General features: G+C 41.4%; 1 long non-coding RNA gene across 3 annotated transcripts in view; it reads left to right on the plus strand.

Annotated features, from left to right (window-relative positions):
• Positions 1–7,011, plus strand: part of LOC121108333 — a 28,892-nt gene extending 21,881 nt beyond the window's left edge. For all 3 annotated transcript variants that reach the window (XR_005842750.2, XR_005842748.2, XR_005842752.2), the window contains 2 exons: positions 537–2,098; positions 3,148–7,011. This is a non-coding gene — a long non-coding RNA (uncharacterized LOC121108333). The remainder of the gene's footprint in view (positions 1–536; positions 2,099–3,147) is intronic.
• Positions 7,012–19,129: the final 12,118 nt, after the last annotated feature.

Below are 19,129 nucleotides of genomic sequence, written 5' to 3' on the forward strand. Positions count from 1 at the left end.
CCAGCCGCTTAATTCTTCAGGCCAGATTTTACTATTTGACTCCCTGGAATAAACTCAGCGTTTTTTTGTTGTTCATATGATATTTCTATTTTAAATGAATGTTCCTGTTCTTCAGTCCTCTTTTACTGAGATAGTCTTTTTTCTCAGAGGTGGAGAGAAAACAATAATTTACCTTTTATCCAAACTGCTTCTACATGTCCATGGGCAGAATTCCAGACCGTGCCTAAGGAGTACATTGAAAAATATACCCCAAAGTAGATCTTGGAGAAAATTGCCCACATAGAAATAACTTTGTTAGGTTTTGGTTGCTCTCCCTCAAAAAAAAAAATGAAGAAATTAAGGGGGGGGGGGGGGGGAAATCATGCCAGATCAGTTTCAACACACTGCAGTTGAATTAACATTAATTGAAATTCTGCATTGGTAGGGGGAAGACCTATATTGGTCTCACTCCAGGCCACGTTAAAGAGAAGAGTCATCTTACAGAAAGCCATGGACATATAATCTCGTAAGATCTCTTTTGGCTTTCATTTTGACAGGGAAACTGCAGGAACATATCACCAGACTAAACACAAAGAAATGAATCCCTGGCTATCCCTTCCCATCTGAAGTTTTTTACTGCAGCCAGTGAAGACAACCTTTCATCTCTCCAGTGTGAAGCTGTATATCCAGCGTACGTCATGGCACCTTTTTGGAGGGAACACTAGCACAAGAGGAAAACTTGAGCCTGACTCACAAGAGGGGAACTTAGTTTTAATCTGTGCCTTGGGCAAACATGAATGACGTGGTTATTTCCTTCTGCTGCCTTATTCGACATTACCAAAGATGTTGAACAGTATGCAATTATGATGATTTGTATTGGTACTACTTGATCACTGCAACAACAGTACAATTTCACCTCTAGAACCAAATAAAAATTGGCAACACTCTGATGCTGGTGAACTTGTCTCTGCAAATAGCATGGCACATCTGCTCCTCGTGTGTGTTTTAAGGTCTTCTCTTTCAGAGAGCACACTAGGAGTTGGCAAAGAAGAAGATGAGGCCAGTGGTGTCTTGTCATGAACAACAGTCCTATTGTTCCAGAAAACACTGAGCCCACTCTGGTCATAGAAAGCAGACAGAATGATTTTCAAGTCTGTGAATTATTTCTCCTTATTTTAGAGTCATTAATGGAAACCTCTTCTTGCAGCTAATATCTGTTTTTATGCCTGAACGTATCTTTGTTGAATTGTTCTTTCTGTGTGTTGCAATAAGCAAGATCTTTCTGCTTCTGGAGTGCGTGAATCATTATAGTTATCACTAATATGTGCTGAAGTTGAACACTATTTTGTTATTTTCCTCAGTTCTCATTTCTGGTGGAGCTGTGCTTGGCTTCAAGTATAGCTCAGCTTCCAACCCTCACTCCTCGTAAATGGAAAGGAACCTTAGATACGGATCCAGATATGAATGTGTTCCTCGGCTTTTGCCCATCCCAGTTTCCCTCATGAAAAAGCATCTTCAGAGCTTACTGTTGGTTGATGTCTGTGATTTTTGGCTGCAATCAACATTTTTTATTCCTTTCTGGAATAAGTGTCTGACAGTTAAGAAAAATGAGGCCTCTCTCTGCAGTGTGTCTAAGAGAGTGCTCTTCTGGGCTTTCTTATTTGTAAAAGACTTTCCTAGTCAGGATGGATCGCTGTGGGAACAAGGGAAGAGTTTAACACTGTTGAAGTTGGTGTTCCCCTGCCAAGTTTCTTCACAGAAGCTATTTTTACTCTCAGTGGCTCTGGTGGTATCATTTTGGTGACTGTAAAGGCTGAAAGACCAGAAGATTTGAGGTCTGGCAATTTTATGCCACTGTACTGTGTACTAATTCTTGATGAATCTCTGTATCTCCATTGGTATTTGCTATATTATTCTGCTCATTTTCTGCCTTGTTCTCTTTTAATGGGATACTGGTCCAAGGTCTTTCATCTTGCATTTCTGTCTTTCTGCAGGGTAATTGCAGACTGACCACGGAGTAGAAACAGTAGCTGACCTACAGTAAATATCAGCTGAGGAAATGGGTTGATGGGAACCCCATGAAGTTCAGCAAAGGCAAATACCACACTCTCTGTCAGAGGTGAGACAGGGATGTCTGTGCAGCAGGACAGAATGAGCACTGCCGTGGACAGAAAGCCCCAAGGCATGAAGGACCAGAGGCCTGGTTCTTCCTGGGGTGCACAACAACAGGATGTGGGGACAGCTTGCAAATTTTGTCCTGGGATCTGGCGTGACTCAGGAACAGGTTGCCAGAGAGGCCATGGGACCCCCATCTGCTGGCCCGGTTTTTGTGGGGTGGGTCCTAGACCACCTGAAATCCAGTCTGACCCAATCCATAGCTACTGGGTAAAGCACCAACAGGACTCACTGCTGTCACTGGTGGTTGCTTCTGCAATTTTTACCTCAGGCACTTTTCTAATATCTTTACTGAAATTAAATATCTTCAAATACCTTTCATTTGGAAGCCTTTAACTTAGTGATAATTTTCTTGACTTTAACAGCAGTGAGAGAATGGCTTTTTTTTTTTTTTTCCCAAGGAATCACCTCTTTAGTTACAGATGAAATGCTTATGTGCTCATGAAATGTTCTTGCTCAAAGTTCTTGCATTGCTGCTGCCAGGCACCAGCCCTGTGGTGATCCTGTGCTCACATGGCTTCCTGGTTCCTTCCCTGAGGCTCCCTCCAGTACTAACAGTACTAACAGCAATAACTGCCATAAAGCTCACTGTGGGGTCACGGCTGGGATAATTTGGCATCCTGTGGGTAGTCTGAAAGATGGATTCCTGATTGTGAGAATGGCTTCTCCAGTGTCTGAGAAGCATCCTTTGTGTTAATCGACAGGTAAGGAAATTGAACAGTTTCTTCACACCCTCCTTGCTGCAGATTTCTTTCAACTAAGCCATTTTATTCCTGTTTCTGAGGGACAGAGAGAAAATGCTGTATCTTTTGTTTCAAGGCCTTAGGGTTAGAACTTCATCTTTGGCTGTCTTTACGTTGCTACATCAAAGTAGGCAGTAAGAAATTAAAACCATCAGGATAACATAATAAAAAAGAACATGCCATTTAGAAGAAAAAAAAAAAGGGAGGGGGGGATTGGGGAGAAAAAAAAAATCGATATTTTGTCTTTTAGGTCCCTCGTGAGGAATACTAGTGTAGAAAGAAACAGAGGGGAAAACGTGAACAATGGACCTCTCCTACCCTAATTGCAAGTACAGCAAGTATGTCAAGTGTGCATTTGAGAGACAGAAGACTGCTTTGTAAACATGAGCAGTGCTCATGAAACAGACAGATGATAGCTGAGAGTCAATCTGTAGCTATATCCATCTTGAAGAAACCTTATCTGATGAAGCGAACCAGCATAGCCTGTATCTGTAATTCTTGATCAATATATTTTTGTTTTATCTTCTGCTGAATGGCCTTGCTGCATTTTATATGAAATTTGATTGTATAAACGGCTTCCACATTTTGGAAACGCTTCCAGTTTGGGAATATAAGTGGAGAAATGGTTGATGTCTGGATTTCTCTCAGATTAAGTGAAAAGCACCTTCTGAAGTACTGAACTGCTGCAATCACACCTGGTTTGGCCCTGCCCTAAAACAAGCTTTGGGGTATGAGAGAGTGCTGAAGTCTACCTGGAGTTCTTATAGGTTGGTCTCTAGAGGCAGAATATCAGACACTTTCTGAAATTTCATAGTTTAGGATTTAGGTGTGTTTTTCCTTCTGAGCATAAGCAATTTACTGAATATGGTCAGCGTTTTCTTTATTGGCGTTGTAGAGTGAAGGATAACTGCTTTGCAAATCAACTAAATTAAAACTACTGTATTAGGAATACTGCCTTTAAGCATAATAACTGTGTAACACAAACTTGGCAGAAAGATGTTTAATTTACAGGAAAAAAAGTGAACAGGTTAAAGAATATTCAGATAAGTTAGGTAGATTCAAGTCAGCAGGGCCTGATGAAATTCACCCCAGAGTACTTCAGGAACTATCTGAAGTGATCTCTGAACTATTAGCAGTTATCTCTGAGAGCTCATGGAGGATGGGTGAGGTCCTGGAGGACAGGAGAAAAGCAAACACTGTACCTATCTTTAAAAAGGGGAAACAGGAAGACCTAGGGAATTTCAGGCCAGTCAGGTTGACTTTGATACTGAGAAAAATGCAAGAGCAAATTATTGAACAATCAATTTGTAAACACCTAGAGGAAAATAAGGTGATAAGAGCCAGCATGGGTTTGTCAAGAACAAATCACATCAAAGCAATCTAATTTCCTTCTTTGACAGTGTAACTGGCCCAGTGGATAAGAGGGAAGCAGCAGATGTGATAGATCTTGACTTCAGTGAGGGCTTTGACACACATCCACCTGACATTTTCATAAGTAAGTCAGAGAAATATGCTTTAGATGAAGTTATTATGTGATGAGTGCAAAACTGTTTGAAAAATTGGACTTATTGGTAAAGCAATTATCAATGTTTTGTTGGCAAACTGGGAAAACTGTGGTATCTCATCAAATAAGATATCACAGAGGTCTGCCTTAGGTCCAGTATTATTCAATGTTTACATCTTCGATGATGGAAGATATAGAAAACTTTTAAAAATTGCAGGTGATACTGAACTAGAAGGGCTGCAAACATTTTAGAGAACAGGATTTGAATACAAAATAATCTTGATAAATTGAAGAAAGAGTCTGAAGCCAATAAGATGAAATTCAATATGAACAAGTGTAAGGTATCACTTCTGAGGAAGGAAACATCAAATACACAAATATGAAATGGAAAACAAGAAGTTTGGAAGCAGTTCACATAAAAGAAGTTTAGCACATTGCACACAAAAAAAATATGTAATTCAGAAATACAAAGTTGTGTGATGGGATGAATTAATGGTTATGTTGTGAGTAACTGGGAAGCATCTATTTCATTCTGCTCTGGATAACGAGGCCCAACCTGGGAATATTATGTCTGTGTCCAGTGGTGACATCACATTATGGTAGATAATTTTGAAATCTTTTTCATTTTGAAAGGAGAAAGAGCAGTGCTTAGAAAGCAGGAAAAGCTGAAATAAATGACTCCTTTTGTTTTGGAAAAAAAAAAAAAATAGGCATAATGTAGATCAGCGATACAAAAAAATGTTACTAAAAATGTGAGAGAGAAAAGGGCACTTACCTGTTCTCCCTCAGTAAAAACGTTGTGAAAAGAAACGGATAGGCAAAGCTGAAGCCTGAGATACTCAGATTAGGTACAATTCAGATAGATTTCTCTGGTTATGAGAATGGCACAGCACTGGAACAAGGTTTCTAAAATACTCCAGAATCCTTGCTTCAAATCCTTAAAATGGGTCAGACAGACATCTGTCAGTGATGTGGAACAGATGTCCTCTTGAGATCGCTTCTACTTTCACATTTCTACAATAATTCGTACACCTCAGTCAAGAGGAAAACCCACGTGAACCAAATAAGCAAGAATTGCTCGCATGCACATACAAACATACATTTCCTACCAAACCCCCAACCTTTCCCTGAAAATCTCTTTTCCTATCAAACATTTCTGTGCACTTATCAAACTGATGTTGTTTCTTCTAGTCCTTTTCACCTGCACGTCCCCCAAAACAGAGAAAAGAGTCACTCATCACTTCATTTCTGTATTAAAGATTATGGAGAAAGGCAGATCTGACGTCTATCCAAACAACTAATCCAGTATGTTGCTTTCTGTGGGCTGACCCTACTAATGTATAGAAGCAAGCCTCCGAAGCCATAAAAGCCTTTTTTGAAACTATCTGTTGCAAGCTGCCATAAGAAGTGCTTTGTTCTTTTTCTCTCTGTATTTTTGATGAAGCTACAGTTTGAAAATGACACTTTATAAATATGCCTGCTCCCCTTTAATGATAAACTTGGGACAAACTGGATGATATTTTCATGAGGTTTTATTGGCATGATTTTGAACTGTTTTGTTATTTATGGGAGCATCCTAGACAGACTGCAGCAAACACTCAGCATCTTCTTGTTATGTTTACTGTGTGAGCCACATGCATCTCAAAATGTAGTCTTGAAATATATAGTGAGAAAAGGGAGCTTCTTTTAGGGCTGCAGGGCCAGAAATCTTAGTCATCAAGTGCTGATTTGTGTGAAGATTACAACAGGAAAAAACAGTGTTTTAAATGACTGATCTAAACAAGGTACCTGAAATTTAACTGCAGGGTTTGCACACTGCACTGCAGTGCATGCGTGCTACCTCAAAATGACACTCAGAGCAGAATGTCTTCTCCTGCATGTGCTTGCCTTTGTGATCATACCTGCACGATAACAAATTCAGGAAACCTTTTCTTAAAGGTTATGAGGCTGCGGCTGCAAGTAAAGAATTGTTTGTCTTGCTTTGTATCTGGGATTATGCCTGTTCCATCTCCATGAAACCAAGGATGTTTAATTTTGCATGAATGGTGGTGGGGCGAGTGTTATTTGGTTCCTTGGCTTAGATTTCCTACTAGGTCCGGAGGCTTAGAAAAAGGAATATCCTTACTTGGAGAACAGCCATCTCCCTTTCCAGGCAAACTGACTGGTAGGTGACAGTCTTTGACAAGGGTCCAGTCTCAGTTCCCTGGAAGTAGGTTAGTCATGTGAGAAGCTTTTCTGTGCATTCGAAGACACACAAGATAGTTCTGCTTGAGCCAGGTTCATGCACAGTGCTAAGGCTATATTCATGTGGTGCAATGCTTCTTGGATACCTATATGCCAAGGTTAATAGTGTAACTGACCTTCCTCTTCTCTATTTTGCTCTGGCCCTGTTCTTATTCACGTATGTCTTTAGCACATATGCTTTAGCTTTACCTGAGTATAACAGTCTCCTATTACCTCCTGCAACTGAGAACTGGTCAAAACTGAGCATCCCAGGCTCTATTAAAATGTCAGCAAGATTTTACGCACGAGTTAAGTCCCACTTAAGGAGTATTTTGAGATTTCACTGTGCAATGTAAAAAAATAAATTTGCAGTTACTGACCCCTCCATGCAGTCCACATAGTATACTTGATACTTGGGGTGGTAGGAAGATACACCATCACTCACACTCATTAGGAGGTCCACAGCACATAACTTTTAAGAGGGAATTTTGGGGTAGAAGGTTTTGGGAGGTCATTGGTAATACTGCCATTAACTTGCCAATGAGGAGGTAGGACCATATTTAGAGCCACTTTTAGTCCTGCTTTCTGTAATCTAATAGGTTTTACATTTTCATTAGCTATCACAAATGAAAGATTTGTGGTAGTATGGAACCAAAATTTTTTTCCTTATCACTTGCAAAAGATGCTATTAAAGATAAAGTAAAATAAAACTTCCTGGATCTAAATATAGGCTGGACTAAATTGGCAGATTTCAGTAAGCATGTCTGCTTAGTACTGGACACGGTGCTGAGTGAATTTTACATAAGAGGAAAAAAAGCTAAGTAAAATGATAGAAAGCCTTGTCTGAACTGCAGCCGAAAACGGAATAGTTTTCCCTTCTATGATACAGGGTTGTATCTTTCTATCTCAGCCAACCAGAGAGATCTTTTTGGAATACATATACCCCTGTCTGAAACACATCTCCAGCCTGTTCTGTGCTAAAAAATTTCAATCACAGAAAGGAAAAGAAAAAAACAAAAAACAAAAAACAAAACCCAATAACACTCCCAAACTAGCTCAGTTCCTGAGGTTTCTGCAAAGGATGTAACCTAGATTCACAGAATAATTCTGGTAGGAAGGTGTAACCTCTAGGAAATCATCTGCTCAGGTGTTCCTCACACAACAGATCTAGCACACCCATCTCCCATTATAGATACCACATTGCAGATATCCTAATTTGTAAGGGTGATGTCAGCTAAGATCAAAGATCTATTCTCATTTCCAGCATAGGCCAGAAGAGGTTAAGTCAATTTATGAAGTCTCTTAAATGATCTCACTGAGGCAGAGTTTCTCATCTAGTGCCCCTCATCCTAAACCCTCAGTACTAATTCTGTGTTATGCCAAAGAGGAGCACACAGGAGTCTGGATCTGCGCTGCAGCTGGGACATAATGTATCTCTGCCTATTTCCAGCGCCTTTCCCAGCTCTTTCCCAAAGCTCTGAGGGGACAGATGGTCTCTTCTGCCCATTTATTTGGTTTCCATGGTGGAAACAATTACCGCAGCACAAACAAGAAGGGGACACTCATCCAGACACTGCAAGACTGTTCATTAGTAAGGCAGCATCAATGTGCATGTGGCAGCCCAATTTGTGTCTTGCTTGCCAGTGTGGCTTAACTCAAGTATATCCTCTGAACTGACATCAGTGAGAGCAGACATTCTGTGTTAAGAGGAACAGCCCACCCGTGATAAAAATATATTATTGCGGTGATATATTTTAATGAGAACTTCAGTGTGACCAGCTAGTGTTGTTTGAAATAAATTCTATTAATAAAGCAGCTGAATTTGTGGTATAGCACTAAATACAGAGAACTATAAAGTAGCTACGTGATGTGGGGTCATCAGTTTAGTGGTCTGACCCTCATACCTTATGCATGTCCCTTAATTTCCATGGAGTCTCACCCTCCTTCTGTAGAATGAGGTTTAGCTCTCCCTCCTCACACCCCAGTGGAATGTCACAGGGTGCAACCCTCTGGCACTGAGGAGATATCTGACAGTGAGGTCTGTATTAGCACTTCAGGTAGCACTTCTATTTAGGGGCCAGCAGACTGACAGCTCCTTGCTGTGTGATACCATGGTGCTTTGTCTCCTCGTTTTGGTATGTGCAGTATCCTACTTGTGCTACATCTCAGTGAGCTGGAGAAGTGGTGCAAGTCACAGCACTTTCCTTTTCCATCTGGCCTGCAGCAATGGAGGGGTGGAGGGGGTTAGGCTTGCTGTGGTGTGACTGTGCTGCAATGTATGAAGTCAAGAACCCCACTGAAGAACTTGAATAGAGATTTGCATCATGTTGGTGATGTTGCCAAACTTCATGGTAGAAATGCTCCATTTTTGGAAGATAAACTATAGAATACTTTCCACAGGACTGCAAGAAAGCAAGCTTGCTATGCCTGCATTCCACGCTTCTCAATCAACATCAATATCAAACCTCCTCCAGAATGAAAAGATTTCACCACTTTTCTTGTTAAATGTCTTTGTTACGTGTATTTAGGGTGTGCTAGATATTTTCCCTAGTTTATCAATGCCTTCAGCCGCTCAGCTCTAAGAAAGGTCAGTATGGGCTCATTGCTGATTCCTTTTATTTTTTTTCTCTCTGGTGCATAACACAGGCAGCTATTCTTGCCAGTCTCTCTCTTTGCCTAAGTACTTAGAATCCTCCACGGGAACAGGTGATTAATGGCATGTTAATTGTCTATGTTTGAGAATGCACACAGACACACAGATGCTTACACAGGGAGCTCTTGGTACGTATGTCTTTCTAAGCATCAAGTTTTTCCATACAGATCTTATTATCTGTAACATAGCCCTTTCTCTCAGTATTGTATTTGCACTGGGGTTGAGGCAATCCCAGTCATGCACACAGACTGGGAAAAGAACCCAAAGAGAGCAGCTCTGTGGAGAAGAACTTGAGGATCCTGATGAATGGAAGCCTGGACATGAGCCAGCAGTGCACACTTGCAGCCCCGAAAGCCAACTGTATCCTAGGCTGCATCAACGGAGGGATGACAGCAGGGAGAGGGAGGGGATTGTCCCCATCTGCTCTGCTCTCGTGAGGACTCATCTGCAGTACTGCATCCAGGCCTGGGGCCCCCAGCAGAAGAAAAACATGGAGCTGTTGGAGCGGGTCCAGAGAAGATCATAAAGATGATCAGAGAGCTGGAGCACCTCTCCTGTGAAGAAAGGCTGAGGGAACTTTGCTTGTTCAGCCTGGAGAAGAGAAGGCTCCAGGGAGACTTCATCAAGGCTTTCCAGTACTTAAAGGGAACTTATAAACTGATTTTTTACATAGCCTGGTGGTGATAGAACAAGGGGCAGTGGCTTTAAAACAGATGAGATTTAAGTTAGATGTCAGCAGGAATTTCTTTACTCAGAGGGCAGTGAGGCCCTGGCACAGCTGCTCCGAGAAGCTGTGGTGCCCCATCCCTGGAGGCACCCGAGGCCTGGTTGGATGAGGCCCTGGTGGAAGGTAGCCCTGCCCACAGCATAGGCTGGGACTGCGTGGGCTTTGAGGTTCCTTCCAACTCAAGTAATTCTATCACTCTATGATTCTATGATATATTTGTTGTCTGTCTTGACACATGACTGTATGAATACTGTCTTTACTTTCTAAGTCATGATTAATTTAAAAATTTCTCAGTTTTCTCACTGTACTTTTTTTTCTTTTCTGAGCCTAATTACTAAGAGATGTGAGCATATAAATATAAAACGTATGAGTTGTTTGTTGTTGGTGGTGGTGGTGGGTTTTTTTTTTGCAATAAATCTGATCATTATTTATATTGCTTCTCAGTATCTCTCCCCTAAGCTATCCTGAACTTGAACAAATCACTACATCACTAGAATCTTGAACGTTACTTATTTGTGCGCTAATTATTCTTAATCTGGGTCCTTTTAAGAAGGTTGTCAATTAGACTTTATTGAATTGTCAGTGCTCACAGCAGCAAAGGGAATCTGGTAGCACGTGTAACCATGTCACAGATGGCTAAATACTCTATATTCTGAAGGGGAAAATGAATTAAATATAGATTCAAGTTACAGAATGTGTGTGCGATGTAGGTTTTTGTTTTTTGGTTTGTTTTTTTTTTCAGAGGAAACCACTGTTTACAATTGACTGAAGATGTCTCTGAGGATCTCTTATATATCAGCCTTTGGGAAGAGCTATGAGCAAGTGGCTCATCTAGTTTTCAAGGTTCACATTGAAATAGGTCTCTAGATGGTGCAGATCTTTCATCTTTTGAGAACATCTTAAGGCCACCTTACTGGTGTTTGTTTTCCCTTGCCAAAAGTTCAGAACCACTGCTTTCTACAGTAAATTCAGTGATAACAGCCTACCAGGTCATGTCTTGATGTTTTCACTCTTTTCACATGGATGTTATCAAGCAGCAATGATGACAGTAGCCTCCCATTTGCTCCTACATCTGAATAAGAGTGATTCTCTAGACTTCAGGTCCAGACAAGACCGGGGACATCATGAGTTTACAGTGACAGACCCATTAGTTAGAAATGAGACAGCTTCCTTTTTCTGATTTTTCCTAGTTGCTTGATGCTGATCTTGTAGAAAATTTTAAGACCAGTGATGGGACTGACAGGAATAGGAGAAGAAATGGTAGTGTCTAGGTGGAAACACACCAATGTGGAAAGATGGGCAGGAGGGATGCAACAATAGGACATGTTCAGGATGCTGCTGGCACGCAGATTAATATTTTATTAAGATCCTAGCAGGCATCTGCATTCCATTTCTGAGGACATTCAGATGAGGAAATGAAGGTGACATGATAGAACCTGATGTCTAACAGGTAGGAAGGGATGGAGATAAACTGCTTAATGTCAGCTTCTGCAGGTTACCAGAAGACACATCCAAGCCCAGCACATGATCAGCAGCCTGTGAAAACCTCAAAAGACATCAAGAGGACTCAGTAGAACCATGGAATCATAGAGTCCTTAGAGTTGGAAAGGACCTCTGAAGGCAATCTGGTCCAACCCCGCTGCAATGAACAGGGACACTACACCTAGATCAGGTTGCCCAGGGCCTGATCCAGCCTCGTCCTGAAAGTTTCCAGGGATGGAGCATCCACCACATCTCTGGGCAATCTGTGCCAGTGCCTCACTACCCTCACTGTAAAAGATTTTTTCCTTGTATCTAAATTAAATCTCCCCTCTTTAAGTTTGAAATCATTTCCCTATTTTCTGTCACCACAGATCCTGATAAAGAGTCTGTACCCTTCTTTCCTGTAGCTCCCCTTTAGATACTAAAGGCTACTATCAGGTCTCCTCAAGCCTTCTCTTCTTCAGGCTGAACAGTCCCAGCTCTATGAGCCTGTCCTCATAGGAGAGGCGTTCCATCCTTGGATCATTTCTGTGGTCTTCCTCTGGATGTGCTCCAATAGGTCAATGCCTCTCCTGTACTGAGGACTCCACACATTCAGTACTCCAGGTGAGGCCTCACCAGTGCAGAGCCAAAGGTCAGGATCACCTCCCTCGCCCTGCTGGCACACTGCTTTTGATGCAGCCCAGGATACGGTTAGCTTTCTGGGCTGTGAGGGCACATTGCTGGCTCATGTCCAGCTGCCATCCACCAGTACCCCAGGTCTTCTTCTTCAGCAGGGCTGTGCTCAGTCATTTCATCGCCCAGCTTGTATTTATAATTGGGGTTTCCTCCACCCTGGTGCAAGATCTTGCATTTCGATTTGTTGAACTGCTTGAGCCCGTCTGAGTCCCTCTGATAGTCATCCCCTCCCTCTGATGTGTTGACCACACCCCACAGCTTGGCGTCATCAGCAAATTTGCTGAGGGTGCACTCAATCCCACTGTCAATGTCACTGATGAAGATATTAAAGAGTATCGGCCCCAGCACCTACTCCTGGGGGACACCACTCATCACCTATCTCCATCCAGACGTTCAGCCATTGACAACACTCTCTGGACTCTATCCTGCAGCCAGTCCTTTGTCCATTGAACTATCCACCCATCAAATCCATATGTTTCCAATTTGGAGAGAAGGATGTTGTGGGATACCATATCAAAGGCCTTACTGAAGTCCAGATAGATGACATCAGTGGCTTTTCCTTTGTCTACTGATGCAGGAGCTTCTGCATCTACTGATGCAGGTGTTCCTTGGCCTTTGCATTATTCCAAAGAGTCTGAAGAGACCACATGGGTATACATATGCATATTGGTGTTTGACAACTGGATGGGACACTTGGAGGCAGTCTCCTAGTGAGTGGCTTACTTCCGGACACATGTTGGAGTGTAGGCTTTTTTTTTTTTTTTAACCAAATCATCTTCCCTTCCTATGAGATATTACACTGAAGTTTCCTGCAGTACTTTGAGCTGGAAATCGTACAGTGGTCAGGAAGTCAAAAGCTTGCAGTATGCATTATTTCAGATCCTGTGTTTTTAATCCTTAACCGTATCTTAACTAGGAATTTTACAAGTATTTTGAGTACTTGAAGTAAGTAAATTAGCATCTTAGAAGTCGGTGTTTCCATGAATTTTCTGCACAGAATGGCTGGCAGAACTCATAGTCGTAAGGAAGAGCATGCTAGTAATTATGTGTTTTCAAAGGAATTTCTGGTGAAGTGGTCTAAGCCAGATTTTGAATGAAGAACACTGCAAGCAGAATACATCTGGCAATCAATACTTTGTTTCCACATAACACGTGCCTGAATTTGTACTTAGCTATCTGTGAGCACAATAATGGTCAAAACTGAGACGTAAATTAAGATTTTTAAGTTTCTGGTAGTTCCTTGTGTTGTTTGACCTCATTTATTATTGCATATATAATCACAACTGAAAGTTTAGCTTACATGTGCACAGTTCTCATCTAAATTTGTAACAGAAGTTCATGTCCCTCTTAGCTGTAATACTGTACATTTAGAGAGTGCTGAGAAAACAGTGATAGAAAGATGTAGTCACCATCCCAAAGAGAAAACAGGGCAAAGTCACCAGTCCGTGATGTGTGTACCTTACACAGATCATTACTGTGTGCAATTCTGTTAGCCCCGAGCTGAGTGTTCTTCAGCTCATTTTTGCTTCATGGCTACATTTCTGAAGTATATGTAAAACCTTAAGAGCTGAGATATATGAATAAAGGGGAGGTGTTGTTGTTACCATGTTTGTTTTTTCTGTTTTGTTTTTGTTTTTGTTTTTGTTTTTGTTTTTTTTAATTGTTTTTCTCCTTCTGAATCAGGATTGGAGAGAAAGAGTCAGAGGCTATCTTGAGAAAAGATACAGCCTAATGATGAAACTAAGCTAGCAAAGAATGGTACACAGGACTTTCAGAAACATTCAATTAGCAGGAAAAAAAAAAGGCAGCAGTGAGGTCCGTAACTCATTCAGACGAAACTTCAGTGACCTCCACAGTAGAGTGTCAATGAAATTGTTGTCTGATTAGCCCTTTGCTAAATATAGGTAGAACAGTTTAGCATGTAATGTACATTTCTCCATCAATAAACAAGCATGGTGAAGAAGGAGCTTAGGATATAGGAAGAGATTGGGCTGCAGAGTCTGCAATGGTGAATTCCAGCATGCAATCACAGTCCAGACAGCTAAACCACTTAAAGATTTAGTATAAGCAGATACAGTGGGCTGTGATTTTAAAGCCAGTGAATAATGCTTCATATATCTGGGTGTGAGATGAAAGTGAAGAAGGGGAGAACCACCAAGAGCAGGCCTGTGAGGTGCTGTGTTACTTGTGGTCCCTGGATCAATCAGAGCAGTGTTCATAATCTGTTTTCCCCAGTACTTCTGAACTTCCATGTCAGAAGGTGAATCTTATGATTCCTGTTCTGGTGTGAAGAAAAAAGAGGATCTAGAATAACACACTGGTGTTAAGTTAGTAAGAAATATCTGCAACTTGTGATTTATTGGTAGAAAGAGAACACCCTTCTGTTGTCTACTGTCTGGCACCATGCTTGGTATACAGTATTATCACTGTTCTTTGCAAAGAAAGTCACAGAGAGCAGGAAAGGGTGGTTATATGTATCTAAGTCTATGGCACATCCTTTTGCTATCACTGTGAATGGTAAGGTACTATCTCTGCTTTTCAGGAAGGTTTTGTGGGGCTGCTGTCTGAAGCTTATTTTACATAAAGGAGTTTCAACTGCCTTTAAGACAGACCAGATAGACATTAAACCAGCAGTGGGACCTCAATGGCTTAGTACATGGTTGTCCAACCTTTTGGCTTGCTTGGGCCACATTTAGTGAATAGAAATCGTTTTGGGCCGCGTATATGTGGGTCATTCCAAAAGTAATGCCTCCTATTTATTTCCAGGGAAACTACAACAGATACAATAAGCACAGTAACTATGCTTGATAGAGCAAATTCTCAGCTACAAAAAATACTATTTTTTCAACACAGTCATCACCATTAGCTCTGCATTTTATCCAGCAATAAACAAGAGTCCACATGCCGTGCTCATAACAATCTGCACCAGTGAAGTTGACCCACTGTCACCACTGCAGAAACATACCACCCACCAACTCACTGTGCTCACATCCACTGTTTGGTCTAAATAAACAGTCACCAAGCATTGATGAGTGTCAATGGGTGCCATTTCTTCCGCATGGAGGAATTCAATGACAAATCTTTACTTCATACTTAACACTTCCATGTCATACACCATTCTGACAGACTGCCCCTTTGCTGCCATCCGTCAAATGGCAGCAAAATGTAATGGGATACTAGGGGAAGCTTCAACCACTACTGCCGTATCAGCAATATCTGCCTCTGATGTTACAGGCCAACGTAATAAAACAGAAAGCATTACTTTTGGAGCTGGCCTCACAAAATATACAGTATCATTAATACATGAGTAACAAAACATTTTAATTTTAAATATTTTTCATAGAACATTAAAAAAAAAGAGAGAGAGAGGAATAAAATCATAAAACTAGTGGGATGTTTGACCTTGTTTTTCTAAAACTAACACAGCAGTCTGGTTCAATGGCTGTGGATGCCATTCTTAGTGAGGTCTCAAGGTGTTAATCAGAGATTTTTTTATGAAATTCTAATTTTCCTGAACTTTTTCCTTGTCAATAATTGGTCAAAGTGTGTGGACTGCCAAAAAGCAGTGACATGAATAAGGTGTGGTTGTGAAGTATATTTTTCTCTGCTAAGACAGGGACTATGAAAGTCAGGTAAAGAGATAAGATCAGATTTTTGAGTTGAATATCCAACTGCAACTTTATACATTACATTTGAAAATTTGGAGGTCATCTATTTATACCAATCGAAAATGGTCTGGCATGCATTAATTGATTATTCTTTTTTGGCAGTCTTGAAACTTCAAGCTATGGGGTGGGTTTGACATGCCTGAGGGACAGGATGCCATCCAGAGGGACCCCAACAGGCTGAGCAGTTGGGCCAGGAGAACCTCATAAAGTTCAACAAAGCCAAGTGCAAAGTCTTTCACCTGGGTTAAGGTAACATCCACTATCAACAGAAGCTGGGGCTTAAAGGATGGAGCACAGCCCTGCTGAAAAGGACTTGGGGGTATTGACAGCTGGACATAAGCCATCAATGTGCCTTCGCAGCCCAGAAAGTCAACTGTATCCTGGACTGCATCAAAAGCAGCATGGCCAGCGGGTCAAGGGAGGTGATCCTGCCTCTCTGCTCTGTGCTGGTGAGGCCTCACCTGGAGTACTGTGTCCAGGTATGGAGTCCTCAGTACAGGAGAGACATGGACCTGTTGGAGCACATCCAGAGGAGGGCCACAGAAATGATCCAAGGGATGGAACACCTCTCCTATGAGGAAAGGCTGAGGGAGCTGTGGCTGTTCAGCCTAGAGAAGAGAAGGCTTTGAGAAGACCTGATAGTGGCCTTTCAGTATCTAAAGGGGAGCTACAAGAAAGAAGGGTACAGACTCTTTATCAGGGTCTGTGGTGGTAGGACATGGGGAAATGGTTTCAAATGAAAAGAGGGCAGGTTTAGACTGGAGGAGGAAGTTTTTTACAACAAGGATGGTGAGGCACTGGCACAGGTTGTCCAGAGAATGGTGGATGCCTGGTCCCTGGAGACACTCAGGGTCAGGCTGGATGGGGATCTGAGCAATCTGATCGAGCTGTGGATGTCCCTGTTCATTGCAGGGCAGTTGGACTAGATGATGTTTAAAGGTCCCTTCCAATTCTAAAGGTGTTTAGCCAGTGTACCAAAATGCATGTAATATTTGCCATCACCTGAGTCAGCACTGCCCAGCACTGCCATCCCCGTGCCCTGCTTTCAGTCAACACCGTGTTAATAGCACACCGACAGTTCGTCCATTACTAAGCAATGAGCATGTGCCTATAAGGAGCCTCTGAGCCGCCCGTGGCCAGTCACCTATTGAATATAGTGCATCCTCCATGACTGGAGAAGTTATCCCACCATTCACACCAACATTTAGAGCATGACAAGGAGGTGGGCCGCACTGCCAGCTGTGCTGGGCTGCGTGCTGCCTGCAGACAGTGGCTTGGACATGCTTGGCTTAGTGGAACCTTGGCAACAGCTTTTACAGCAATATCGTGAATTATTGTGTAGATTTCATTTTGGTGGAAAGCAGCATTACTGACATCTGTAGTCAAATAGGAAAGTTTGACATATATTCTTATTTGTCCATCTTTCTGTACTTGCACTTCTGTTCTTCATACCTACTGGCAAAAGTCAGGAGTTTGTTTTACTGTATTTATTTATTGCTTACTTATTTATGTCATTAGGTTTTGTTTTGTTTTTCCTCTTCTATTGGGGAAAGAATTGCCAGTGAAAATGGGAATAAAATCACTTTTATTTAAGGAATTAGACTTCACTATTGTTGGCTTTCCTCCTAACAGCCAATGCAGTGGCATTTTTTGTGTCTCAGATGTCCTGGCTCTCTGACCTTACTTCTCTCATTTTCTTTTGGTCCCTCTTGTTGCTTTCAGCAATTGGTTCAGTGATATTGATTTTTCCTGGCTATGAAGATACCATACTTCAGCTGCTGATAAGCTTTTCCTCTCTGTGACTTTAGTACTACCTTCTTTCTGGAGCTTTTAATTACTGGTTAGTTAATTATAGTCCGTTTAATGTACAGGGAGAAGAGGAAGCAGTCTAGTAGCTCAGAGACGTTCTCCCAGTTATAGAGTTCTCTTTTTCTCTGCTTAAAATGTGTAAGTCAAATCGCCCGTGAAAATTTATAATTAATATATGTTCTAGGATTTCAGTAACATTTGTACACAAGCAGTACTTTTTAGAATAACTTTCTCTTCTGTTTTTCTCACAACAGTGTAATCTCAGATCTTTTACCAAGAAAATCTCCTTTTTTTGTCAAAGTTACTCCAAGAAGTAGGGAGGGGTTAGCTGCAGAGCTAGTATTTTATTTTTACAGCAAAGAACTGTCTAGAGAGGGAAAGGACACTTGATGCTGTAGGTTAGCCTCCTATATTTTAGTGTGATTCAAGCCTTTATATATTCATGTGTTCTCCCTTCCTTCCCTGTAAACTATCTTTATGTCCCCTACAGTAATTTATGCCATTGATTTCTTTCTTAATGTAGTTTGGCCTAGCAGTTTCCTATGTACTGTGTCCTTGTACATATATCTGACACTGTAATGCCTAGTAGTTAGGCAGCCATCTAGCAGAGTCACATCCACTCATCCATCAACCAGCATGAAACATTCCAACATGTAAAGGGTCTTGAAACAAAAGCTTGCAGACCCTAGGCCTGAAGGATACTTAAGAAGCCTGGTGATCCTCTCATGATCTTCTGGCAATATACACATAGCCTGTGAAGCACTGCAGTGGTGGTTGTCACATAGGAGATGTGGTGGTCACAGTTAAGAGTCAGAATGCTTCAACACTTCTTGTTTCCTGCTCTGTTATTAAGCTGTACATGGCCATGTTGTATAGTGACTTGTTCTCCGTAAACACTTGTCTGACTGTGCTATTGGAGCATAACCTCTTCAATGCAGATGCTATCTACTATTACAGGAGTCCTTGTTCTTTGCTGAGTTTTCTAAATATCACCTGTATGCAAATATGTAATGAAGATGATCTACTAACAGTCATATGAGATACTGCAGTTATTTTCTGGTGTATAGGGATGCCTACAGTATCTTAGTGTGCAAACCAGTGGAGAAGGCTGACTATTTTTTTTGTGTTGACTACTGTGAGATATGCTGCTGGAATTTCCTGTTTACTTTTAACTTTGGGTTGGATTCTGATTCCTTTCACTCTGCTCCTGAGCTGAATAGTACCTTGTTCCACAAATGGTCCCATTGGTTCAATGGGGTCATTCATGGATGGGAAGGTACCATTCAACATGACTAAAAACCTTGGAATCTGGTCCTTAAATCAAATTTGCTAGTTGGGGTATATATATGTGCTTGTGTGTGTCTGTTTTTAAGCTTTTTTTTTTCTTTTTTACAAGGGACTGTAGTTCACCCTATTAGACTTCACTGAAACCTTTCATTATTAGAACTACTGTTAGGTCACAAAGCATCATAATGTTCTACATTGTTG

The sequence above is a fragment of the Gallus gallus genome, chromosome Z (assembly GCF_016699485.2).
Source record: "Gallus gallus isolate bGalGal1 chromosome Z, bGalGal1.mat.broiler.GRCg7b, whole genome shotgun sequence".
In the NCBI taxonomy this organism is placed as follows: domain Eukaryota; kingdom Metazoa; phylum Chordata; class Aves; order Galliformes; family Phasianidae; genus Gallus; species Gallus gallus.